The sequence below is a fragment of the Lissotriton helveticus genome, chromosome 1_1 (assembly GCF_964261635.1).
Source record: "Lissotriton helveticus chromosome 1_1, aLisHel1.1, whole genome shotgun sequence".
NCBI lineage: Eukaryota > Metazoa > Chordata > Amphibia > Caudata > Salamandridae > Lissotriton > Lissotriton helveticus.
The window spans coordinates 1,689,659,106-1,689,684,494 of record NC_136057.1 but is presented as its reverse complement, the minus strand read 5'-3'; the positions used below and the strand labels follow the sequence as shown (position 1 = coordinate 1,689,684,494).

The 25,389-nt window shown below is 47.2% G+C and overlaps 1 protein-coding gene across 4 annotated transcripts in view; it reads left to right on the top strand.

The window, feature by feature from the left end:
* Window positions 1-25,389, top strand: part of R3HDM2 (R3H domain containing 2) — a 906,692-nt gene that overhangs the window by 132,383 nt on the left and 748,920 nt on the right. For all 4 annotated transcript variants that reach the window (XM_078688982.1, XM_078688980.1, XM_078688983.1 and 1 more), the window contains exon 2: window positions 21,616-21,686. The gene's annotated coding sequence lies outside the window, so the exon portion shown is untranslated. The remainder of the gene's footprint in view (window positions 1-21,615; window positions 21,687-25,389) is intronic.

Sequence of the window (25,389 nt, the reverse complement as noted above, 5' to 3'; positions counted from 1 at the left end):
GTAAAGCGCCATAAGCACCGCGCAGTGTCCTCTACATCAGTTTTTGAAAAATATTATATTTACTCCTGAGTCCAGGCTCACCACACTCCGACCCAAATACACAAGACATTGACAATGTAAGCACCGAGTTTAGGCAGTAATCCTAATATTGAAAATATTAAATGTGGTACCGCTGCAAATGGTGACTATTGTCATATCGTTTTTATATGTCATTGGCTACCACTTGCAAGTACTAACATGACTTAGTAGAGCGCTTCAACGCAGCTTCCCGTAAGCGCTATACACATGAAATGAATAGCGCATCATGCTACATAACTGGCGGAATTACTTCAAATAAAGACGCAAAAGAGTCCCCTTTTATACACTTCTATTAAACACGAACCTTAAGGACCAGAAAAGGCCTTTGCAGGAACACGTTTCACTTCAAATTAAATATATTTAAAAACTGTGAGAAAACGAGGTCTGTGGTGCGGAAGCAAAGCGATGAAGCGTTATTATGGGGGTAAAAAAATATATATGTACTCAAACCTGGAAGAACGTGTATGTGAAATACGTACGTAAAAATCAACTCAAGGTGATGGTAAATAACACACGCCGCAATCTACATAGCTGTTTTTGTTTATTGCGAAAATCTCTGTTAAACTCTAACATATTGAAGGGAGGAGAAAACAGCAACGGAAATCACTCCTCGCAGAGAAGAGGCAAATGTTCGTGCAACACTAGAAATATCTTTTCAGAAATCTTGAAATCCTGCGCACTTTTATTTTAGAAGACACGCGGATTGGCGAGGCAAAGGTGCTTGTCTTAGCTTGAAGAATCTGCGAGGTATCTTAAAAAGTACTGTGACTGGCCTTGAAGCTACAGGAAACTTCTCGCTTTTTCACTTCTTTTTTTTTTTTTTAAAGGTTTTACACTTTCCTTTGATGCGGACGCTTTCTTACACTGTGGCATGGAGTCAAAGTGCTCAGCTCTCGGCCTCGCGCGCGCGCCACTGCAGGCATATGCTTTCAATTATCTCCGCCGTGAACGCGGCACTCTGACAGCTCCTAATTAAAATTAATGTACTGCCGTGCGCGAAACCACACAGAAAATGCCAACAATGGCTACCGGAAATTACATGTAGCTTATCGCGTCAAGGCTACTAAAAAGACAGCACAGCGAAGACGAATCACCATGCAGATGCCATAAAAAAAGCGCGCGCACTAAGGAATGTTGCTGCCCGGACCCCTAAAGACACTTTTTTTTTTTTTTTTTTTTTTTTTACAAAAGGATCTTGGAGCTCCGCCCCGAGCCCTAATAAGAACGAGGAGAGGAGCCGGCGATTCAAATACCCGGTCCCCCCGCCCCCGTAACTAAAATCGTAGAGACAGAGGCCATAGAAAGTACAAAGATCAGCGAGCGCACAAAACACAATTAGTAACAGCCCCACAAGACGTGTCCTTGAATCACCATTAACCAGCAAGAAGTCCCTCCAAGACCCAAGCGAGGTCACCCCTGGCCACTTCTGTGAATAGTGGAACTGCTAAACAGCCTTGCAGTCAGAAAACAGGTCGATACAAAAAGTTCAATCCTTCCAGGCGGAGCAGGCAGTGCCGCCGCACAACAGCGTCCCAGCCACCAAGAAACAATCGACGATGCACTGCGGCGGCCAGAATGCAACAATACCCCGACCACCAACAAGTCCAAGTCCAAAAACAGGTCTGCCAAGCACGGAAAGGAGAGCACAGGATGCGGGAAGCACTGCAGCACAGGAGCCAGATCCATTCGCACCCTCAAAACTGTAGATTCATCCGGGGAACCTGGCACAGCACCGAAGGAGATTCAGCGGCACCAACTCGGGGGGAAAGCCACTACACCACAAAATGGCGGATCAGCAATGGCAGCGATCCGTACCTCCAAGTCCCGGGAGTTCCGGAGCAGAGCAATCCGCAGGGCAACCAGTGCAACCAGCACGTGACTACGCGTAAGCGTCTCACCATGTAGCTGAAGTCCGGGGGTCTCAAATTCAGCGGTTTCTCCGTCCCCAGGAGGGGTGCACTCCAAGGTGCCATCCGCCATCTTAGCCACTTCGTTCTCTGCCACTTCCCCTCCACCTCCGAGTCCAGTCCGACCACCAGAGGCAACAGGTCTCACGGCTGATCGTCGGCAGTCGACGCCTGGTGCGGAAAGGAGAGTCACCGAAAGGCCGGGTGCGCTCCCCGCAGCTCTCCGGGAGCCAACCGCCGGTTCCCAGACGGGACTATTAACATGGGCGGGCGTCACACCCAAGGGGAACCAGGCGACACGGCTTCTCTCCGGCTCGTCGACGGCTCGGGCATACGGGGCAACCCACTATTGGGAGTGGGTCAGCACCAACTCTCCCGGCTCGTGGCTCTCAGGCTCCCACTGACCGGTTTCTCATCCAAACCAGGGCCGCCAACACTACGAACACTGCCGGGCAACCTCTGCACTCGAGGCCCCGGCGTCAGCGCCACGAAGGCCGGCAAGCAGACAAGGGCAGCTCTTCGGATCTACTGCACGGTGGAGCCCCAAAAATAGATGGTAAGTGAGCGCTTCTCTCTAACAACGTAAATCTAAAAGCCTCACTCAGGATTATCAACAGGATAGGCGTGCGGGGAGGAAGGGACCTCACAGCGAAGCGTTCATGCGACTGTTCCGATCGCCATCTTGGCTCCGCCCCCGTCGACACCTTTTTTGAGTCGATCGACTCCTGGTGTCACGTTGGACCGTCCGCAAGGTTTGTGACTCCTGTCACAAGTTGATGTCGGTCACAGACCCGCATCTCGTGTTCCTTTGATGCCTGAAGCACGACCACGACCCGAAGTCGTGCTCCAACTGCCGGGCCATGAACCCGAAGTCTTTGCGGCAGCGCTCCCGAAAGCTTCTCGTGGCCCGGTAGTCCGCTCTGCGCTGTTCGAGGTCCCAGTCGAGAGGGAGGTCACTGGACCAGTTGCGGAGCCACCACCACTCGTCATCGAAGTCTTCGTGAAAGTCGAATCACAAGAAGAAGGCGAAGAGGAGGGAAGAGGAACGTAGTTGTCCGGCTCTGCCCGCGAAACCTGTTGGGTCGACTCCGGCTTTCCCTTCCTTTCTGGGAGCCTGAGCAACCCCTGCCCAGCTTCAAAGCTTTTAAGAAGCCTTGCATTCCATCTTCAGTCAGCCTGACTCCGCTGCCACGCCCCCTGGCCTATCGGACTCGGTTGGGGGCTCTAGGCTTTCAATGTCGGCAGCTTCGGTGTGTGCAGGGCCCCCAAGGATCTAGGCCTGGATCCGGATCGGCGCCGGTCGACCTTGTGACTACTCCTCCTGTGCTGAATCCAGTGGCGACACTCCTGCTGCCTCCGACGCTGGTTGTGTCCCCAGCTGGCATCGGCCCAGGCATTTCCCTCGATGAGGACACCGACCCGGACCGACATTGTCCGACATCAAGACTGGCCCCGACCAGTACTTTTGTACCCCTGTTCTCCCCTGATATTTTTTACCACCCTGAGTAGCTACCAGGAGAGGGTGAGGAGGACTGGGAGGGTCTGTGGACCCGCTTGCAGACCAGTTAGAGGAACCGGACTGGAAAGAGGAGGAGGATGATGCCAGTGGTCTGGACACCTCCCCAGACCTTGGCATGCTTTTTCCCCCTACTGTGGCTACGGAAGAGGGTGCGTCTTATGCAGTGGTGTTGTGTAGGGCAGCCGAGTCTTTAAACCTCAAACTTCCTACGGTGACGGTCAGGACGAACATCCTGACTGAGGTGCTTCAGCCAGCAGCGTCCTCTTCGGAGTCCCTGCTGCCGTTCAATGAGGCCCTTACGGACATCCTTTTGGGCACTTGGTGTAAGCACAACACAGTGGCTCCTGTGGACAGGATTAATGCCCGATGTCACCGCCCGCCACCGGGCAGCCCCATTTTCCTCTCTTCCCATCCTACCCTAGAGAGCTTGGTAGTCCAAGCCTCAATGTCTTAAGGCGCATTCCCTAATGCGCTACTTGATAGGGAATCCAAGAAGCTGGACCACCTTTGGAAGCAGATGTTTTCTTCCTCCAGCTTGGGACTGCGGTCGGTGAACCGCTTGTCTATTGGGTCGTTACTCCCATTCGGTGTGGGACACGGTTGCGCAGGTGCTGCCACAGTGCCTGAAAGAGGCTCAGGCCGTGCACTTCTGTGCTGTGGCCGAAGGGATGACGCAGCGAAGTTCACCATCCGGTGTGGGCTGGACTCTGCAGACTCACTGGGCAGGACTATTTCCACATCAGTAGCACTGAGACGCTATGCCTGGTTGAGGTCCACTGGCTTTTCAGGGGATGTCAAAGCAATACTTTTGGACATGCCCTTTGATGGCTGTCGCCTGTTTGACGACGAGGCAGACAACACGCTCGAGCGCTTTTATGAATCTAGGGCTACGGCCAGAACCTTAGGCCTCGCTCCTACCTTACGTCCAGTGCAGTCTGCTTTTCGCCCCTTTTGTGGCTGCGGAAGTGGTGCCCCGCCATGTCCTAACCAGGGCCACAGGCCTGCGCAAGCTGTCCAGCCTCAGCATAGCCAGGGATGTGGATCACACTGCTGTGGGTCGGGGGGGCTAGCTGGCAGGCCAGTCCAACAGCGATCCCGCTGCAACAGCCTCCAAACCCTCCTAGTCTGACCTTTCATCATTCGCCAGTGGGTGGCAGGATATGCCATCACCTCTCCCACTGGCTCAACATCACGTTGGACAGGTGGGTTTTATGATAGTCCGAAGGGGCTACTCCCTCCCCTTTGGGACTACCCCTCCATCCATGAAACCTCAATTCCATCACATGTCGGAGGATCAACTGGCCCCTCTTTAACAGGAAGTTATGGCTCCCTTGGCCAAGGGAGCCATCAAGCGCGTTCCTCTCCCAGAAGTAGGTCATGGTTGTTATTCCCACTACTTTCTGGTGCCCAAGAAGGACAAGGGCCTGCGTCCTATCTTGGCTCTCAGGAACGACAACCGCTTCCTCCGCAAGGAGAAATTCAAGATGTTGACACTGGCTCCGGTTCTGTCTGCTCTCGACCCTGGAGACTGGATGGTAGCGTTGGACTTGCAGGACGTGTATTTTCACATCCCTGTCCTGCTGGCCCACAGGTGTTGCCTACAGTTCACTGTAGGCCACGAGCACTTTCAGTTTACCGTGCTCCCCTTTGGCCTTAACAGCTCCCCTTGGGTGTTCACGAAAGTGATGGTGGTGGTTGCAGCTCATCTGCGCAGATCAGGGGTTCCAGTCTTCCTCTATCTCGACGACTGGCTGTTAAAGGCGGGCTCACCCAGGCTGTTGTCTCCCACCTCCAGACTGCGTCCGACTTCCAGCATTCGCTGGGGTTCACCACCAATGTGCCAGCCTCCCGAGCAGCAAGTCTGGGGTATTCAGGCTATGATTCCGATCTTTCAGCCTCTATTCCGGGTTTCGGTCAGAATGACCCTGAGGCTACTGAGCTTCATGGCCTCCTGCATCCTGCTGGTGGACTATGCCAGGCGGCATATGGGGGCTCTGCAGTGGGACCTGAAGTTCCAGTGGGCACAGCATCTGGAATCTTTACAATTGGGTCCAGATCTCGGAGGGCACTGCACACCTATTGCAGTGGTGGCTAACGACCCAGGATTGGGTTAACGGCAGATCCCTGTCCCTTCCCCAACCAGAGTTCATGGTGGTGATGGATGTATCACTGCTGGGGTGGGGCGGCCACACGGGAGAGGCGGAGATCAGAGGTCTCTGGCAGAATCTAGGCTCCAAATCAACCTTCTGGAGCTTCTGGCAATTTGTCTTGCACTAAAGGCATCTTTCCCTCTGTCTGGGGAAAAGTAGTATAGGTGTTCATGGACAACATCACCGCCATGTGGTACTGCGACAAACAGGGCGGAGTGATGTCATGGACCCTATGTCAAGAGGCTCTCTCCCTTTGGACATGGCTTGAACATCAGGGCATTTCCCGTTCAACACCTGGCAGGTTCTCTGAACGACAGGGCAGACAAACTCAGCCGCAGGTGCAGGATGGATAATGAATGGTGTGTTCACTCTGAGGTGGTGCAAGGTCTCTTTCAGAAGTGGGGAGAGCCTTAGTTAGGTTAGATCTATTCGCCACCGAAGAGAACGTGCAATGTCTGCAGTTCTGCACATTGGAATTTCCAAGGTGGCACTCGCTAAGCGATGCTTTTCGTCTCAAGTGCAGTTGCGGTCTTCTATACGCCTTTCCGCCTATACCACTTCTGCCCAGAGTGCTGAAGAAGATCAAGTGCGACTGTGCCCAAGTCATCCTTGTGGCTCCGGATTGGGCACGAAGAGTCTTGCACATGGCCATCGATCCTCCGATCAGACTGCCTCTTCGGGAGGATCTTCTATCGCAGCAGCAGGGGACGGTCCTCCACCTGAACCTGTCCAGCCTCCACTTCCTTACGTGGAGATTGGGCGGTGGCAGTTGACAGCTTTCGACCTTCCTCCCAAAGTCTGTAATGTTATCTTGGCAGCCAGGCGTCCCTCCACCAAAACGGTATACGCCTGTAGATGGAACAAGTTTGTGGCATGGTGCACATCAAAGGCTGTGGATCCCCTCTCTGCCCACCTTTCAGAGGTTCTCTTCATTCTTTCTTTGGCCCAGCGGGGCTCTGCTCTGGGAATTCTTAAAGGCTATCTTTAGGCCATTTCGGCCTTCCTTCGGCTGCATGACCAGCCTTCTCTTTTCAAGTCCCCTATTGTAAATTGCTTCCTTAAGGGCTGTAGCGGCCCATGGAGGGAGTGCCGCGGGGCAGTGGGGCAGGGGAGGGGCAGATTGGGGGGGATAGTTGTTAGACCTGGCATCTTGGCGTGAGTCTCCCTTCCACTTTTTGCTGCTGTGCCTCATATGTTTTGCTGGTGTTAGCTGCTCAGAGCACTGTGCCCCTGCCAATCAGTGCCACAGTGCAAGTGCTCCCTGTATAAAGGGTATATGTGATTGGTTTCCATGATTGGCTTATTTGGTTTACTGTCAGACCCCAGTAAAGTGCACCAGGAATGCCAGGGCTTGTAAATCCAAATACTGCTAGTGGGCCTGCAGCACTGGTTGAGCCACCCACAGAAGCAACCTTGTAAAATGTGTCTAAGGTCTGCCATTGCAGAACCTGCGTGCAGTCTGGTACTGTCATGCTGGCTGGGCAAGTGCACACACTTGCCAGCCCTTAAACCTTCCCTTTACTTCATGTGAGTCACCCCTATGGTAGGCCCAAGGGCAGGGTGCATTGTAAGCTTAAGGTAGGACAAGCCCTGATGTGCGTGGCATGTCCTAATAGTGAATTACAGCCATTTTCGTTGTTCCCTATTGTAAGGCTACCTGTTCTCATAAGCCAGAATGGGCTGCTGGCATTATTACACTCTATGATCCTAGCAGGCTCAGGTAACATGGTAGAAATTAGAGTTTGGTATGCCTGCACTCAGAATAATAAAATACATCTTTTAGCAAAGTTTATTTTAATGTTCTGTGTTTACAAATACCACTTTTAGAAAGTTGGTATTTGCTTGCCTAACCATTTCAGCCGCCTCTGCTCTTATGTGTATCTGCTGTCTGGTAGTGACGGGGCTGGGAAATTCCAGGAGACAGGCTAGGCAGCCAGGAGGTGAATAGAAAGATTACACCAGGATGGGTGGGAGGCCCCTTGACTCTGAATGGGGCTGTGCTCTGCCACCGCCATGCTGGCTCCACCTCCTGTGGTGCGTCTGATGTCTCTGCCCTGCTCCCTGAAAGAAGAAGCCTGCTGCATGCCAACAAAGTGCTCAGAAACTGGACTGAAGTAGGCACAGTCCCCCGTGGCCTGAAAGAACAAAGGATTTTCAGTATAAAGATGGGAACCCTGCTCCTAAGAAATCAGATCCTGTTTGAAGCAAGAAGAACCTCTGCCCGACAAGAAGGACCTGGAAAAGCTACAAGGAGGAATACTGTCTCTGACCTGGGAGACTGGCCTGTGGTGGATTCCTAGCTGCGAGAGGCGAGGAAAAGAATGAAAGAACTTTTATCTACTTGTGCCTCTTCAAACAATCTCCAAGGGCTTGTGTTTCAGCTTGCCCCCTGAACGGAGTTCCAGGAATATTGGACTCATCCTGCCTTCCCAGCCTGCTGGATATTGCCATGGTCTGCCTGCCGTGGGAGTCGCGATCTTTGTGCGACTCGTACTCTTGCCCTCTCTGAAGTTCGTGCCTGGCCGCCCCCGCCCCGTGTGGCTCCGCTCCTCAACTCGAGCCGTAGCTCGCACCGTTCCCAAGGGCCGCTCGCACCTCGCTTCCTCCCCCCTCCCTCTTTGAGCCGCACTGTTTGACCCACACTCCTGCCGCTGGCTCGGGACTAGGAGCGCACCGCACGACTGAAGTATGGCTCGTACGCTCGCAGCGTACCAGCCGCCGTGCACCGCGCTCGTCGGGTCCCCGGCAGCACCGCACCACAAGCGCTCCACCCGTATGCCTTGTACTGGCCACCTGGTGCCGCGCTGCGCACCTCACCCCGGCATCCCCGCTGGAAGGTACAACAAGGATCACCGCACCGTGAAAGCCTGGAGGCCCCGACCATCCGCATCGCCCCCCCAGAGGCCCACTCCTACGCCTCGCACCACGACGCCTGTACGAGCCGGACTCACTTCGGGAAGCCGCCGATATGTCCAGGGTCCGCCTTCACCTGCACACGCATCCCGCGTGTCAAAAGCTACGATCCTCAAGGTACTGTAACCGACTCGCACCCCCAGTGGTGTACGCCTCGGACCAGAGAGTCCGCAACGTTGTTGTATTGCCGTTTAAGACTCTGTACCAACGCAGCATGAGTCGCACAGGGTGCACGAAGCGCACCGAACCCAAGAATTAAGCATTTTTTTAAAGAACTCTTCAATCCTAAATAGTATTGTGGCCTGATTTAAAACGTTATATGGGTCTTGTGCTAAATCATTTCTGATATATAAAAAAATACATATTTTTGATAAAAACTAGACTGGTGTCCATTTGTGGTGTGTCATTGAATTACTGTATGTGGTCATAAATGCTTAACCCATAACGCTCTGAAGTTTAGCAGTGTCTGCTCGCGCCACACTGCCTAGAGGGTGAGCAGGGGTTATTTTTAAGAGTAAGTCCCTTGCCCTGACTAGAAGAGAGGGTCCCTGCTTGTCACAAGTACTCACCTGTGCCAACCAGAGACCCCCAATTCTAACAATAGTAAACTCCGGCTCACGGCTGACCGGAGTAATGTAAACAAATCGATAAATAAAACGAATTTCATTGCGCTCGCTGAAACGCATTTGGCGTATCTGCGCGCGCAACAAAATTAGTATTATTTATTTGTTTACATTACTTCGATCGGCCATGAGCCGGAGTTTACTACCCCCCACTCTGCCCCTCCCTGCTGCCCCGCGCACTCCCTCCACGGGCCGCTACTGCTTAAGGGCATTACTAATTTGTTTCCTCCAACTCCTTCTGTGATGCCCCGGTGGGACTTGAACCTGGCTCTTATCTGATGTGTGCTCCTTTCGAGCCACTCCATACCTTTCCTCTCACTCTTATCCCTTAAAACTGCCTTTCTGGTTGCCCTCACCTCTGCTCGCAGGGTGAGTGAGCTATAGGACCTTTCTTCTAAGCCTCCTTTCTTGGCTGTTCATCCGGACAAGGTTGTCCTCCGCACTAGGCCTTCTTTCCTTCCCATAGTGGTTACCTCTTTCCACATAGGACAGACAATCACTTTGCCCACCTTCTTCCCGCCCCCGCACTCTTCTAAAGAGGAGGAGAGGCTCCACCATCTGGATCCAAAATGTGTGCTTTCGCTTTATCTGGTTCGCACAAAATAATTCTGGGTGGATGACTAGTTCTTTTTCTGCTATGTGGGTGCCAAGAAAGGTCGGGCCCTGCAAAAACGAAACCTCTCCCGATGGGTCGTTCTTTGCATCAAAATATGCTAACGCTTAGCGAAAAAAGAACATTCAGTTGGGTTGCGTGCCTATTCTACCAAGGTGACGACGGCTACTACTGCTTTGGGACGTGGAGTCTCCCTTCTTTACATCTGCCAGACTGCTACGTGGGCTTCACTGCATATGTTTACCAAACACTACTGCCTGGACAGCCAAGTCCGGAGGGACGGCTTCTTCTGCCATTCAGTTCTCCAGGACTTTCTGGTGTGAACTTGGCTTGCAGACCCACCACTGGGGTTGATATTGCTGGGGTATCTATTCTAAAGTGAGGAATCCATAACTAATTGTCTCTTTCAGATGAACAAGTTACTTACCTTTGGTAAAGATATATCTGTAAGAGACATGGATTATAGATTCCTCACCACCTCACCCAGAGGCGCAACTAGAGCCAAGTTTCGGGAGGGGCTCCGAAAAATTTCGTGGGGGGCTATGAAAAATTTCTGAGGGGCTGGCTCTTCCAGTAATATGAAGAGTGGGGCTCTAAGAAGGGGTGAAAAGTAACAAAGCCTCATTCACACGTAAATGGGTCTTTAACCCCTTGGGCGCAGCCGGAATTTTGCCATGTTGCGGCAAAATTCCACACGTGCGCAGATCGGAAGGCTCCCGGCCGTCCGACGCACACGAGCACCACAGTGTCAGATGGCCGGGGGCAGTCCAACACATGCAAGGGGTTAAAGACCTGTGAATTATTCGGGTGCGGCTGTGTGCGTGTGTCTGGGAAGCTGTCTCAGCCCGGGCTGACACACACAACAGGGGGGGGAGGGGTTTAAGCTTTGAGCCCAGTGGGCGGTGCGCACCTAGCCCCACCCATCCTCCCCGTTCTGCAAACTGACTTCTAGGGTAAGGGACTCCCTTTCAGGGCCCTAGTTTTCGTGCACCGGTGGTCAGTGTCTTGCATGGCTCTGCTCTTCTGGCGTGGAATGTCGTGTAAAGAACTGACATCGGTGCGTGAGGGCGGCATCTAAGTAGACACAGAGACGTCATTCCGGCAACCACGATGCAAACGACGAAAGCAGAGTCGCCCGACGCCACCTAATAATGTGCAGAGTACAGCTGAGGATACAATTCTCTGGATACAGTCTGACACCTGGGGGCAATTCTAAGGTGAGCAATCCATAACTAATCTATGTCTCTTACAGATATATTGTTACCAAAGATAAGTAATTTGTTCTTTAAATCTTACTGAAGACTGCACATGTGTTGTCTGTTGCAAGACCTATTGTTATCTTAGAGTGCCTTAGAGACGCTCATTGCATACCATTGGTTGGCTTCGTTGTCACTCATTTACTTGCTTCATGTGTAGGTTTTCCTTTCTCTTCTTGTGAATGTCCCACTTCTGGAGCATGGATACATTACTATGTCATTCTGCTGCTCCCTTTTTCAAGTGCTACTTTTTTCTCTTTTTGTTTAACCATATGCGTGCGGGCGGAATTCCGCTCGTACGCTGAGATTTTTTAAAGCGCACTTTACGTGACGAGCTGGGCTCGTCATCAGCGTGCGAGGAGGCTACGCCATGACGAGCCCAGCTCGTCATCAGCGTGGAAGGGGTTAAGCACTCTCAGTGCCTGTGCTTATCTGCTGTCTCCCTTGTGGGCTTCTCTCCTGCCTTTGATGCGATCTGTGTTCATCTCTCGCCTATGTGCTTCTTCCCCACTTACCCCGTGTTGACTTTTCCACCTGTTCTTTCTCCCACCTGCTCCATGTACTTTTACCTGTTTGATCTCCCCTAACCGCTTCTCTGTTGCTTCTTACACCCCATCCATTCGACCCCCTTCCCTTATTGCTTACACAACCCACATAAAAAAAATCATGTTTTTATCTTTTTAAACACTGATCCAACAGCTATCCGTAATAGAAAGGCAAAAAAAGCTCTACGCAAAAAGCTTTAAAAATTTTTTTTTAATACATTCTTTAGCTATGTGGCTAATGTCATTGGCAAAGTCAATAGGTCTGAGAGGCGGACCTGTTGGCTTTACCAATGCTTGGTATATTAATGGCATACATTTTATTATGATTGCCCTCAGTTAGCCATCTCCTGCCTCCACCAGCAAAATCCTATCACAATTTGCATTGACGTTCGCACATATTTCAGAATGTGCTAATCAAATGGAGCTCAAAATAGACTGGGAAATGCAGACAAGCTGTTGTCCCTAGCCAGGAAAATGCAAATTTCGTAAAGAAAATGTGGGGAGAAAACGATGAAAAAGTGACAAAACACTTCCTCTGTTTTAAAAAAGTGAATAAATGAGCTCGCAAAATGTCAGAGCCCATCTAAGTTCTAAGCAAGTATATCTCGTTTAGCCCAATTTAGGAATTGGCTGTTGCCCTAAAGCACGTGCTAGCATTTCACTGTGTCCATTTTATTAGAAGTTAAAACGTATGTCCGATGTTTAGGTTTCACCCTCAGCAACTTTGGCCGTCTGCTGTCGAAGACCCGTTGTGCATAGCTAGTACCAGTACTTGCATTTTGGCTGTCTTGATCTCTTTTGCTTACTTCTTATTCGCTGCTTCCTTTTTATTCGCTGCTTCCTTTTTATTCGCTGCTTCCTTTACCCATAGATCTTCTACTTCATTTCCAGATGCTCCGTAAATAACCTACTTAATTAAAACATTTGCCTTTAAATATTTTTCTAGTCCGCTCCGTAAATGTATAAAATTCGAAGTATGTTTCATTGGTAACATTCTGTAACACTTCTCACGGTATTGGGCCGAATTCTGCAGATTTTGATTTAAACTTAAAAGCAGAGCGCTTGTACAGTGAACCTGCAAATGCTTTTTAGGAGCTGCAGAACCCCCTCCGTGGCAGGGCGCCGGGTGAATGGCGGTTATGGCTTTTAGCTTCTCTGGGAAGCGAGTTTGGAAGGGGCGCAGCAGCAGTTCGTCAGATACCCGGAGGTGGATGTTATGCGGCAGCATTCCCGCGCGGCATTTCTCCACCCCCATCCCCCAAATCTTTGATGCATGCTCTATTTATAGCAGCTCGCGCTCTCCGTTGCAGCCCTTTCCCCTTGCATTATTTATCGGTTTTTAAAGCCGAGTGGGAGCAGGACGTTCCACTTCCGGCCCTTCCCTGTTGTGGCCGCTGCTCATTACCTGCCCTCCAGACTCGGGCTGCAGCCTGTTGACAGATTGGGTTCATGTCAATCCGAAGAGGCTCTGTCCACTCGAAGTCTCGGAAAGGCATGGTACACTTGCATTTTAAAGGGCGGTCCAGTAGGACAAGTGGAGCGCGAGAGAGTTCGATACCTCCTTTTTACTTGAATTCATTATTCAAAGTACTGAGAGCAGCCATCCTCCTGTGGTGGATGAATGCATTTTTTCCAGCTCTTCACATAATTGCATGCCCGGAATGCCCCAGGCCCCACTTATTTTTGTGCGCCCATTAAGGACAATAAATGCACCACGGGAAGGAGCATCCTCGCATGCCCGGGACTGCTTGAGACTGTGTGTACTCGCTGCTCTTCGGGTTCATGAAGGCGGCCTATGTTTTGACGTTTCTCAAGCGATGAGCAGTAGTCTGCTAGTAGGTGAGACTCTCAGATGTGTACTCCAACCTACACACTATAAGGTAGATGGTGCTGCGTTTTGAATGACTCTCTGTATTGCTAAAGAGCCGCTAGGTTCTGAAGGGTCTCTTGGCGTTGGTCTAAAAGCATCCTAGCCAAATGGGACAGTCTTGACCTTCTTTCTAAATTCCAGCATAGAGGCAGAGCATTTAACATTTCATAGGAAGGGTGTTCCAAATGGAGGAGACTGGCACCGAATGATAAAATCAGGTGCACAGTACCGGTTTCAACTGTAACGCATCCTTGACTGTGTGCGTCCCGCACAGACCGCGACAGTACTCACAATTCTAGCTTGTGCCACAGAGTGCATCAGTGAAACATGGAGTCACGGTTTGAAATTGCATCACCTCCTTTTCACTGAAAGTCAATCCAGTCTTTTATTTTTAAGAGTAGGCATGGACCATTCAAGCAGGTGCATTGTTTGGCTCACCAACTTATAGGTTGATGCTTCTGTGGATTCCTGATACCCTGTGCCCTCCCAAAGATCCCCTGGGGTTCAAGATGTGGTGCAAAAGCCCATAGCGGACTTGTGGTGCAGTGCATATTATGGCCCCGGGCAGGAAAGGATTAGCCACCCATAAGTATGTAGTGCGCTTTACCTAGCATCTACCTAGCTTTGAAGCAATGAAATGCCCACCATGGGCAGGAGACCACAAGGTGTGATTCATATTTACAATGAGGTAACAACTAGTAAGTAACCAGTAGCTCAGTATGTTTGTTGCGGGGGCGGTTGTAGTGGTCAGGGTGTGTCGGAGTTGTTCATGTTATTTGAAAATTCTTGAATTTCTTTGATTTCTATGAGATTTTCAGGGGAGAAGCAATTATGATTTTGGTGGAGATGTTATTCTATATCCTGGGTGTAAAGATGGACAAAGCCTTGTATTTATTTTGCTTTGTTATGCAGATCCTACCCACTGTATTAATGGGAATGGCCCAGGGCTTCCACTGTTGGTCTAGAAATCGGCTTCAAGAAAAAAGGGTTTCAGATTCCTGTGGCGGCTGAGCTACTACCATGTTATTTTTATTTTCATACTGACTTGGCCTTTGATTGTGAAATCTGTGTCGAGTTTGGATCTAGGTGATTTTTCTTAGTATATCAGTCTGGGTGAAACCTGATACACATGAAAAGTGGGCCTTAATCTGTGATGTTTGGAGTTGTTGGTTAACAAGAGGAATTAGATTTTTGGATTTTTGAAATTTAGGTTTGTACTTGACATCTCATTCTGGATCAGAATGAGGCAGGTTTAGAGTTGCTGACTGTTATTGATGAGATTTTGAGGGAAAGTCTATTCTTAATCTTGAAGGCTATATGAAGCCAGGGGGTTCCATGTCGAGGCTGAATGCTGAAGATGATGGCGAGTAAGGTGGGAACCGAACCTTGATGTAATCTGCTAGAGACTGAAAGTTTGTGGGATTGTCTGGTTTCTATTTCTAGGAGGTTGTGGTGGTTGGCGAGATGGGAGGATGAACTATTGCATGCCTGTCAGATAAGCGTCTACTTGTTTCCAGATTGTGGTAGTGCTTGGTGGTGTGAGAGATTCATGAGCCTGTTTAGGAGGGAGTTTCAGAGGAGGATTGTAGATTGAAATCCGGTAGATATAGTATTCAGGTACAGACCTCTTGATACAGGCGTTTATAACTACTACCGTACATTGAGTAAATACACATTAATCCAGTGGAACATCTTTGTGGTAGAGACATTATCTTGTCTCCTTAGCCCAATGATTGCTCGAACTGCCAAATTTTGAACTCGCAGGAGTCTTAAGATGTATTTTTAATAGGCTGTTATATAAGGCACTTCAGTAGTCTAAACTTCAGTTTTAGTTCTATTGATCACCAAAGTCTGATAGGCTCATGGTAGAAGGTGCAAGGTGGATCTTGGAGTACCTGGCTGGAAAAAAGCAGTAACTGACAACTGCCCCTGTGTAAAAGAGCAGTTTTGCCCCGAAATCCAAAAACAACCTGCCTTTTCTTTACTTTATCAGCCTTTGTATATTACACACCAAAAGGCACCAGAAGGTTAAGACTAGTATTTGTAGACCTACTTTTTTGCATCTCGACTGAAGACCTCTGTTTTAGAATCGTTTAGTTGCGAAATGTTCGCACACAGTCAGGATTTGATCTGGTGCAGAATACGCTCTCCCTTTACACAAAGATGGGAAATCCAAAAATCTTATGTTTTCTGAGCTAGTTCTTTGCATTTCTGTGGTGGAGATTTCCTTATCCAGATCTTCTGCTGGTGGCTCTACACGACATTCTACCTATCGATAAAGCCTCTGCAGAAAGCACTTCCTGATCGGTCACTGGGCCCTCTCCTACAGGTATTAAGAGCTTGCCTACAGCCCATGCTTACCTATGGCAGCGAATCCATGAGAGGCAAAGATGCAACAACACTAGATAAAACCATCAGTCGAGCATACAGGGCAATATTTCATCTCCCCACCAACTCATCACCCGCACAAATTCGCCTCGAATTCGGCCTCCAGAAACAAGCGGTGGAGAGAAGAGGCGCATATCTAAAAAGCTGGCGGAAAATCAGAGATGCCGACCACGGATCCTTAAACGCCCACCTCTGGACCGAACTAACCATCAGAGACAACTCACCTGCAAGGACCTACTTAATGGAATCACTGAAGGTCTTAGGACTTGCAGACTTATGGGAGTCGGCAACTGACCATGGCACCTTCAAAAAAGTGGTGTCAAAAGTCACCAAGATGGTCTCATCAATTGAGGACAAAGCCACCCTAGCTAAGAGAGCTCACGGATGGGTCGTGTTGAATGGTTACAGCGCTCTAAAACCACAAGAGTACCTAACGACGGGCCTCACACAGAAGACAAAAAATAAGTTCCTCAATATGCGCATGGGCAGAATTCCTATAGCTCCGCACCTCGCTCCATGGACAAGGGAGAATCCCGCAAATCAATTCCGCCTCTGTCTTTCTGCGAAAGAGGACCTCATACACATTATCTGTATCTGCACAAACCTCCGGGACATAAGGCGTTCCTTGTTTTGGGCTTTATGGAACCAGAAGGGCATAACGAGCTGCAGGCAGGCCGTGTTGCTCTGCTTTAATCCCGATGAAACTCAGCTAAACTGCAGAACAACAAAATTCTTTGATATAGTGGCCACAAGACTGAATGAAAAATCCAGAGGGTCTTCTCAAGCAAAAGATAAACAATAACAGAGCAAACACCCCTGGCTATCATGGTCTTCGAATTTGAAAGCATCAAGGCCACGAAAACCCCACTGATTCTTATGCAACCTAAGCTGAGACTTTTACACTTTTTAACACTTGAGCTATTGCACCTTACTTGTTTTAAAGAAAATATTGACCTTTTAAATTTGTACGTTTCAAAATTGTGAGTTTTTATTAACTGTACAATAAATAAACCTTAAACCTTATCCAGATCTTCTGCTGGTGGCTCTAGTCTTCTGGATATGTGGCCATTGGAGATTAAATGTAAATGTAAAATGTTAATTGATACTTGTATAGCGCACTACTCATCCGCAAGGGTCTCAAGGCGCTTGTACAAATACCGCTTTGGAACCCATCCTGGCTTTCCCTGTGAGGTGTCCACTCCTGGGCACCCCCAAGGTGGAGGCCAGGCATCCTTAGCATTGTTTCGGCCGTTGTGGAGATTAAGCAAGCTATTGCCCAGAGTTGCAGAGTGGGACTCCATGATTGGAATAGGCACGAGGCGAGAATTATCAGGTCCGTGGAATTTTAAGCCCAAGACCCGCCTGGTCCCGGGCTAGACCTCTGCATCAGGGTCTGCCGCTCTAACCATTGAGCCACACTTCTCCACTCCAATGGTTTCAGGGGTAGCTCCACGAGTCAAACCAGGCTTTAGGGTCCAAGCAGATACAAGCAATGAAAGATTTTGTTAATCGAATAATATGGGATATTGATGGTGCACTTTGCAACAAGAAAGATGCCCCCGATTCCTGACGAGACAAACAAGTGCGACAATGGCAAATATAGAGAACACAGACACCTAAAAAGAGAGTTTGCAAACTAATTGACACTAGGGTTTGAAGTAAAAGGACTTGTTTTAAAAGAAAATTAAAATGTGCATGCAGTGTTGGGAAACGTTTAGATCCTCAAAAGATATTGTTGTGTTTCTTGTTCCCCTTCATTGTTCCTATTAGGTGGTGTCTTGGCTACAGGTTGTCCGGGGCAGCTGGCTGTTAGGAGGTTGCACTAAAATGTTGCACCCCAAGCTTTCCAGGTACTTCTTATAATAGCTAAGAAAAGATGAGTCTGGTTGAGCAAAGATACTGCTTCCTTGTGGTTGGAGTTTTTCCCTTTACTGGTGGTCATCACTGAATAAGTAGCTCATGGTTATGAGCAAATAAATCAATTCTCAACACGCCGCTACAGTCTCAGCCTGGAGGCTGCAGCGCTAGCTCTGTCCTACATACGATAGAAGCTGATAGGATCTGATCAAACCTAGATGAATGCTGCACCTTTAGCAGAGCAATCTCAAGATATTTTAGCGGGCTAGGTGAAGTAAATATTTTGCACCACCTTTCCTTTGGCTCCTGTGTGGACACACCTCTGTTGATTGGTTGAAAGAGTAGTAGTACACACCAGGAGAAAGTAGCATATGTGACGGCAAGTGTAATCACTCGCAATGAAGGCTCAGTTATCCTGCCGTCCCTTCAAGAAACCTCTGTGGCATTGCTTGTTTCTATTTTGCCATATTTTTGACTTCTTGGTAATGCCATCCACTGTCGCGCAGAAAGATTGGTTGTGATTTGCAGTGTATGGTACACATGGTCATAAGTTTAGAAAAATGGTCTGGCACGAGTCTGTCAGTGGATTGTTCTTTTAACTGCATGTGCTTTCTGACTTGCCCTATTAGTATTGATCACAGCTTATCATAAAATGTTTGTGCCACATTGTTAAAACCTGTGCTTCTATCCCTCTTGCGTTCGTCTGGAGACTTCACCTTACCTAGAATGTGGGTGCTTTGACAAGTTGGTTTCTTAACTTCCATATTGCTCTATTTGTATAACTGTGCAGGCCTCTACTAAGATTATTTATATCTCTGTGCCTCTGCAGTTTCACTTTTTAAGTTGTACGTTTCAGGTTTGCTTTAAGTCTCTAGGTCACATCCGGTTTCACTTCTGCTTATTGTCAGATGGATATATTGATGGGATATAGTCCCAGAATATGGAGTACCTAATATTTTGCTACAAAAGAATTGTCAACCAAAATATTGACAAATAAATGTAAATATGGTAACGTACAAGTTTACTCTACTTAATTCCACATATATGTACTTCGATGAGGTATACATATATTAAAAGTACGTGGAGTTAGGGAAGTAAAACTGGACTTCCCTGTACATACATAAGTTCATATTATCTTGACCATTGATCTTTTGACTATGATACTTTTGCAACACAATACTGTAATCGATATTCTGACATACATCAAGCACTGATGGAATTAACACGACTCACTGACTAAAGTGCAATACAGGGAAGCTATTGGGGGAGGCCTTCTTTGGCAGCAATAATATGATTAAAATACATCTACAACTCATTTATTGTTTGTACCAGTTTAACACCCGAATATAGCAATCGGTAACCGAAAGTTGACCAATTAACCTTTGCAATCGTCTGTCACTGCAGCCTCACGTGTGACATCATCTGAGCAAGAGACTGCTTTTAAAAATTAAAATCTGTAAAATATGCAGCAGATCGTGTTAGTGCTTTAAATCTATAATCATGTGGAAAATCAGCAACTGCAGACTCTCATAATTCCATTAGCGCCTGATTATGGTTTAGCTTCATTATTGTTGCGTTCTTTGTAGGCCACCCAAAACACTCTATGCGATTGAGCCTTGACCTTGTCTATGTAAGTCAAACTATAGTCCTTGTCCTGGCTGTTTGCAAACAATGTGTTTCAAAGACCTGTGCCATGGTCTCCTCCTCTAGAAATCCGAGACAAAGCCCTTTCTGAGCAGTTAGCTAGACTGATACAGGAGCCCAGTCCATCTATAAAGACTAGACTCATTCCACATCCATTGCCCACACGTGATCGGGCGATCTGTAAGATGGCATGCAGTTTTAGATCTCTTCAGTCCCCTGACAACTCTAGAACATCCTTGTTTTCTGACAAACCAGCACCTTGTTAAGAAACAACTGAAAAGCAGCCATTTTTTAAAGATATGCTTATGTGTTCCTGTTCTTTGAGGACCCGGCCTGGGATTATGGGCTGGGCTGTTCACACATTGGAGCAGTGTCAAGACTTACTTGCATACAGCTGGGTCCAAACTGAGGTGGCATGGTGAGCCAAAACAATGGGTTGGAATGTTACTCGAGCAATTGACTGTGGTTAGCAAATTGCCAGCATTCATCTCAACACCTTTTGTGTTGGATGTGGTGCCCTAAGTGGCAAGGGTATGCCTAGACATGGGTCCCATGCTCCCTATGCATCTAGAACTAAGCTGTACCCGAGTGTCGTCCTTTGGTTGCTTGTTTTTCATTTCAGGGAGGAACTGGCTGGCAGTTTGGGCTGGACCGTTTCCACGAGAAACAGGGTCAAGGCCGTTTTGCATATGGCTGGCTCCAGACAGAGGTGGTTTGGTGAGCTAAATAATGCTTAGTTGAAGTGGGACCCCCGTGATTGCCAGTGGTTAGACACATTGCAAGCATTCCTCCAATCAACTTTGCTGCGTTTTTATGAACACTGCCTGTGGGGCAGAAACCGAAAGATTGAACAGTTAATCTGGGATACCTCTCCGCCCCAGTGCACTCTGGTTCGAATCGATGTTTAACGGAGTGGTTTACATGGGCTGTTTTGTAGTGTTCTACCTCACTTTGAATTGTCCGTTTCAGTGCCATGCTGGTACTGTAAACAGCCCAATCCATCCAGTTAGATGTATCTTGATCTCCTTTGAACATGTTTATTTGTTTATTGTATTAAGATGAAACCCAGATCCAGGTTTTCCTTGAGCGCCTTTGCTGTTTACTTGTACTCTCCAGGGTGTGAGTTGCAAAGTATGGCTCCAGTGCAAATGGCCAGTTGGGCGTGCTTCTAGCGATGTGACTGCATCCTTGAGTTCCAACAGCGAGTTAAAAACACTGAATTTAAATTCAGCAGTGCGAGCCCTGCGATTATTTCAGCGGATTAATTACTGTTATCCGAAGAAGTAAGCAGGCCATGCCTTGCAGGGCTTCTCTGATTTATGGTCAGCACGCCGAGTTATCGTTCTCGCTGAACTTCAAATCTGGGACAGGAGACTGCCTGGATACAATCCCTAGTGGTGGCCGCTCTCCCTTGTAGTCCTGCTGGAGATGCACGGATCTAAGACAAGCAGCATAGGCATCAGTGTTGCCTCATGAATCCGCAATTTCAAGATTTGCCGAGATTGGATAAGCCAGTGCCATTTTTTCCTTGCTTTATTGCCAGTGCGAGCGATGGGAGATTATCTGCTCTAGTTAGTTGAGGTGATGGGTTCTGTTGATAGTGATGTAGGGAAGTAGAGAGATTCCGGCCAATGCAGAACACATGCTGCATCCCTTCAGAGTCGCCATTCTGTGACCTCCCAATACTGAGCCCTTGGCTTCAAATACAGCCACACGTTCTTTAGGAGTCTCTGTTGTAGGGTTCAGCTCCTTTTTCTGAGGCATCAAAGAGCTCTTGTTTCGAAGCTTACCTATGTATCTACGTAAAATCTTTATAAAATGGGGACAATGGGATACCCTGCTGCGATTCTATGCTTTTTGAATTCTATGATATTTCTATATGCTGTTAATATTTCGAAGCTCTCAGAATTGGTTCAAGCTGGGATTGTACAAAACTCACAAACAAGTAATCTACTCGAAGTGAAGTCTTGTACTCGAAATAATAGATGCTTATCCCTGATGATGCCATCAGAGTGTGAGCAAAAAGCTTAAACGAGTCTTGAATAAATCATCGGGCACTGGTGTCAATCAGTGATATCTTGTAAACGATTTTGTCCTCTGTAATGTAGTTACTTTGTATCTCCTAATCATTCTCCAAATCCAGGACCTCTCTGTTTTGAATGTCAAATCTACAATTTAGAGACTGACAGTTTTCATCTTCCTCTTCAGTTCGTTTCAGTACAAATTCTGTTTTTAATTGTTCCCTTCTCCAGATCTCCGTGCTCTTGAACGAGACGGGTGCAAGAATCTGCGTTTGGAGCAGCCTCGCTGCTGCCTCCAGAAGGTAAGTGGTTCATTCTGCTTTACACCTTCACTGTTTGGCTGACTTGCTCCCTGTCTGGAAAATGTTGTAGAACGCTCCAATTGGGTGTTTTGTTTAGTTCAGCCACACGTGCGACATTTGCAAACAGTTTGACTATAGATGGGCATAAGTGTTTTTCACATCTTGTGTCATCTATCCAAAAATATTCTGAATTGGAAATATGGATAGCTTAATGTTACGGTGCTGAGTAGAATAATTAACTGATCAGGAGGATCCTTCCAACAGATGCATTCTTTTGGGCATGTTTCCCTAGCCATGTCCCATTATTTTAACCAGTTTGGTGCGGGGTCCTGTTGCGTTGTGACGTTGAAATCAGTTGTGCCCAAATTGCAAATAAGTATGATGTTGTTCACTTATTGATTCTCATTGTCGCTATTAGCAGTGGAAGTCTGGCCACCTGCTTAGTAAAACTGGTAAGTCACTGACCACAAAAATGGACTTTTCTAACTGCTGTGATAGTATTGATATGTTAAAGTACTTCAGGCATGTTTTTTTGCTCAGAGCTATCGTATTTTGGATTTCTATCCACAAGAAGCATAGATACTTAAGGGTATCCTGCACAAGAATACCAGTAGGTGGATTCATGTGCCTTAATATAAAATGACAAAGGATGTCCTTGACATTACAAAAGCGTTAAGTCTTAGCCTAGAAATGCATAATTATACTCCATCCCGGTCCCATACTCACATTATTGGGCAGAAAGGCTATAGTTCAATCACAGACATTGTTATTATGCATGTCTTGTGGTAAGATCATAATCCAATCTTTTAATAGTTGCCTGACACTCAAAAATCAAATCACAACCCACCTGTGTTTTATATGTTCAATAAAAAAATAAAAAAATAATGAAACAACCACTTCTGTCTGACAATCCTTATTATGGAGCTGGAGGGATTCAGTGTTATGGATTGAGGAAATCAGTGGAGCCATGTCTTCTAACGTAATATGCTTTCTGTATAATGTGGCTTCACATAGAAAAGTCAAACCAGGTACAGTAGTCTACAATTCAATCTGTGGAGTTAATAACCCTAAACTGTATACTAGGTGGTTGTAGACCAAATGCATAAAGATGATGAGTGAGGATGATAAAAGCAGTTGCAGGGAAGCTGTTGCCACAATACTACCTTTGAGAGCAGATACAACATTTTGTCAGTTTACAAATCTTTAACTATTTATGTATATGAATGATTTAATTTCCCTTTTTTAGAATAACAAACCTACTCCACCTTTAGAGCTGTGCTTCAAGCCTGTGAACATTTTATTTTGGGGGAAGAAGATGCAACCTTTTAGTGGGACTAATATTGCTGCCACTAAACGCATCATCATCAGTTTAAAAGCTGGACCACCTTCCACAGTCAGATTGTTGAGAATTCCCCCCCAAATTATATGGTTATAACTTTAACTCCAGCTTCTCATTTGTGCGTCACAATCAAAACATCCAGCTCCCGTTTGTCTTCCGTTAATAAGGCATAATGGAGGGGTTGGCTGCTCTAATGCTTTCCTGTTTTTAACCTAGAAGATGCATGTTTTTCTTTGCCTTTTAATGTTTCTATTTGGTGTCCTTGTTGGCTTACCCTGTGTTACCATTACAATTGGGGTTCAGTGCATCCCTTATTGAAAGCAGTTCTCTACTGCAGAGCTTTGCAAGGCTGTCATGTTTTGTGTTCACTGTGCTCAGTTTACAACGAGGTCATGGAAGAAGTGTCTCCTACCTATATCCAAGAATGAGAATTCAATTTAAGAGACCTGTACTGAACTTTGCCACAGATAAGACGCTGTTGCAGCTAGGAATCAATACTGTGCATGGTTATGAGTCTGCGGAATCTGTGGAAAGCACTAACGAGGTCATCTTCACCATTCTTGGGCCTTTGGGTCTAGTGGTAGCAGATGATGTGTTTTGTTTTAGGGCAAAGTCTACAAGACCGCACAACTGTCTGGTTGCAAAAGACTTCTTCGGGACATTCTGAAAGATTGCCTGGGAATCCATTCCTCGCGCTTATCATTGGCTTTGTGGTTTGCTCAAATTTGTTTGCTTTCTGTTTGTTGCCTTTATTTGTTTTAGGCTGTCCAGCATGTCTTTGACCTTACTGTGGAGCATAGTCTGTTTACCTCCTGTCTGACTGGCTCCTTGTATTCTTCCACATGAGCTTTCTTTGTGTGATCTTTTCTTTTTCTTTTTGCGTGAGGAACTCCAGGGAAGTGCATGTGGTTTTTAGTTATCTCCTGTATGTTAGTTCACAGCAATACATTGCTGTATTCCTTTGAAAAGGTTTCTTGCCTCTCATCTTTGTTTGTCTGCTTGTACTTATCTCTGCCACTACCAAATGCCTGTCTGCAGGCTTGTTTATTTTGGTCAGTGCATAAATACTCTTCCTCTGTTTCCTGACTATGCCATAGACCCTGGAAGTAGGTGAATGGGGGGTGCTGAAACACCCCCACAAAATAGCCATGCGGAAGTTCAGAAGTGAATGAGCAATAAACAGGCCTTTACATTTTGTTTTTATCTTGTCACTGTTGCTGTGCATTCAAAGACAGACGTCAAATGTTAGGCTCGGTCTTCCAGGGAGCTTGGCATTTACTATTCTTTCTCCACTGCAAGTAAGAGGATGGATGTGTAACACTCTTGCTGGGTATGGGAATGTAAAAAGGCTGTAGGATGCTAATTTTTACTAGCACACAACAAAGTGTACATTAACTGTACAATTATTTCAGAATATATCAGAATTGGGAAACCACAAATATAGAACATTTTTTGTAATTCTGAAGTGTGGGAAAACAAATATTTTAATACGATCAAATCAATACACTAGGTAATGATGATTTCCACACATTTTCGGTTGCACTCTGATTAGTTTTATCAATAAAACTGTAGGTGTGTGCACACACTATGGACTATTGTAACACATTCTTGGCTGCGACAAGTGAATCTCTATTGAATAAACTCCAGGTGCTCCAGAACACAATGGCCAGACTAGTCCAGAGTATGCCAGCCAGAATGGCTTCTCTCACCCTCCTGCGCTTACTACACTGGCTCCCTATGCAAGAGAATCAAGTTCAAGATCTGCTGTATTGTACATAGAGCACTGATTGGCAGAGGACCCAGTTATTTAACAGAAAAACTTATCCCGTACTAGCCGAGCAGATCTCTATGATCTGGGGAGAAATTCCTCCTTACTACTCCCTGTTTTAGGAAATCTCATTCTGGGGACAAAACTTTTTCCTATCTGGATCCCCATTATTGGAATCACTTACCCTCTCACCTTTGGAAGTGCCCGGGTTATCTTCATTTTAGAAAACAACTTAAAACTGAGCTTTTCTGCAACTAATACCTCCTGCCTGTGTCTATTCTTCAGTAACATAGAGATACCCCTTCGGGGGTGATTCAAGCGCTTTACAAAGCAAATTATATGGTTATTAAAAATTGAAAATGTGTTCGCTGTAATGATAGTCCGCTATCACACCATGCCTACTACATTTGAAGCAGCTCTACTCTACGCAAATACACTGACACTACACCACTCTGTGTCAGGCCACTCTGCTACGGCACTCCACTGCCTCTGGCAGTGTTGGTGATAAACAAGGGCATACAAATGTCCATGATGCTGGTCTTAAAAGCACCACAGTGAGCAAGACAGACCTGGTTCTTAGACCAAGTGGAGATCTC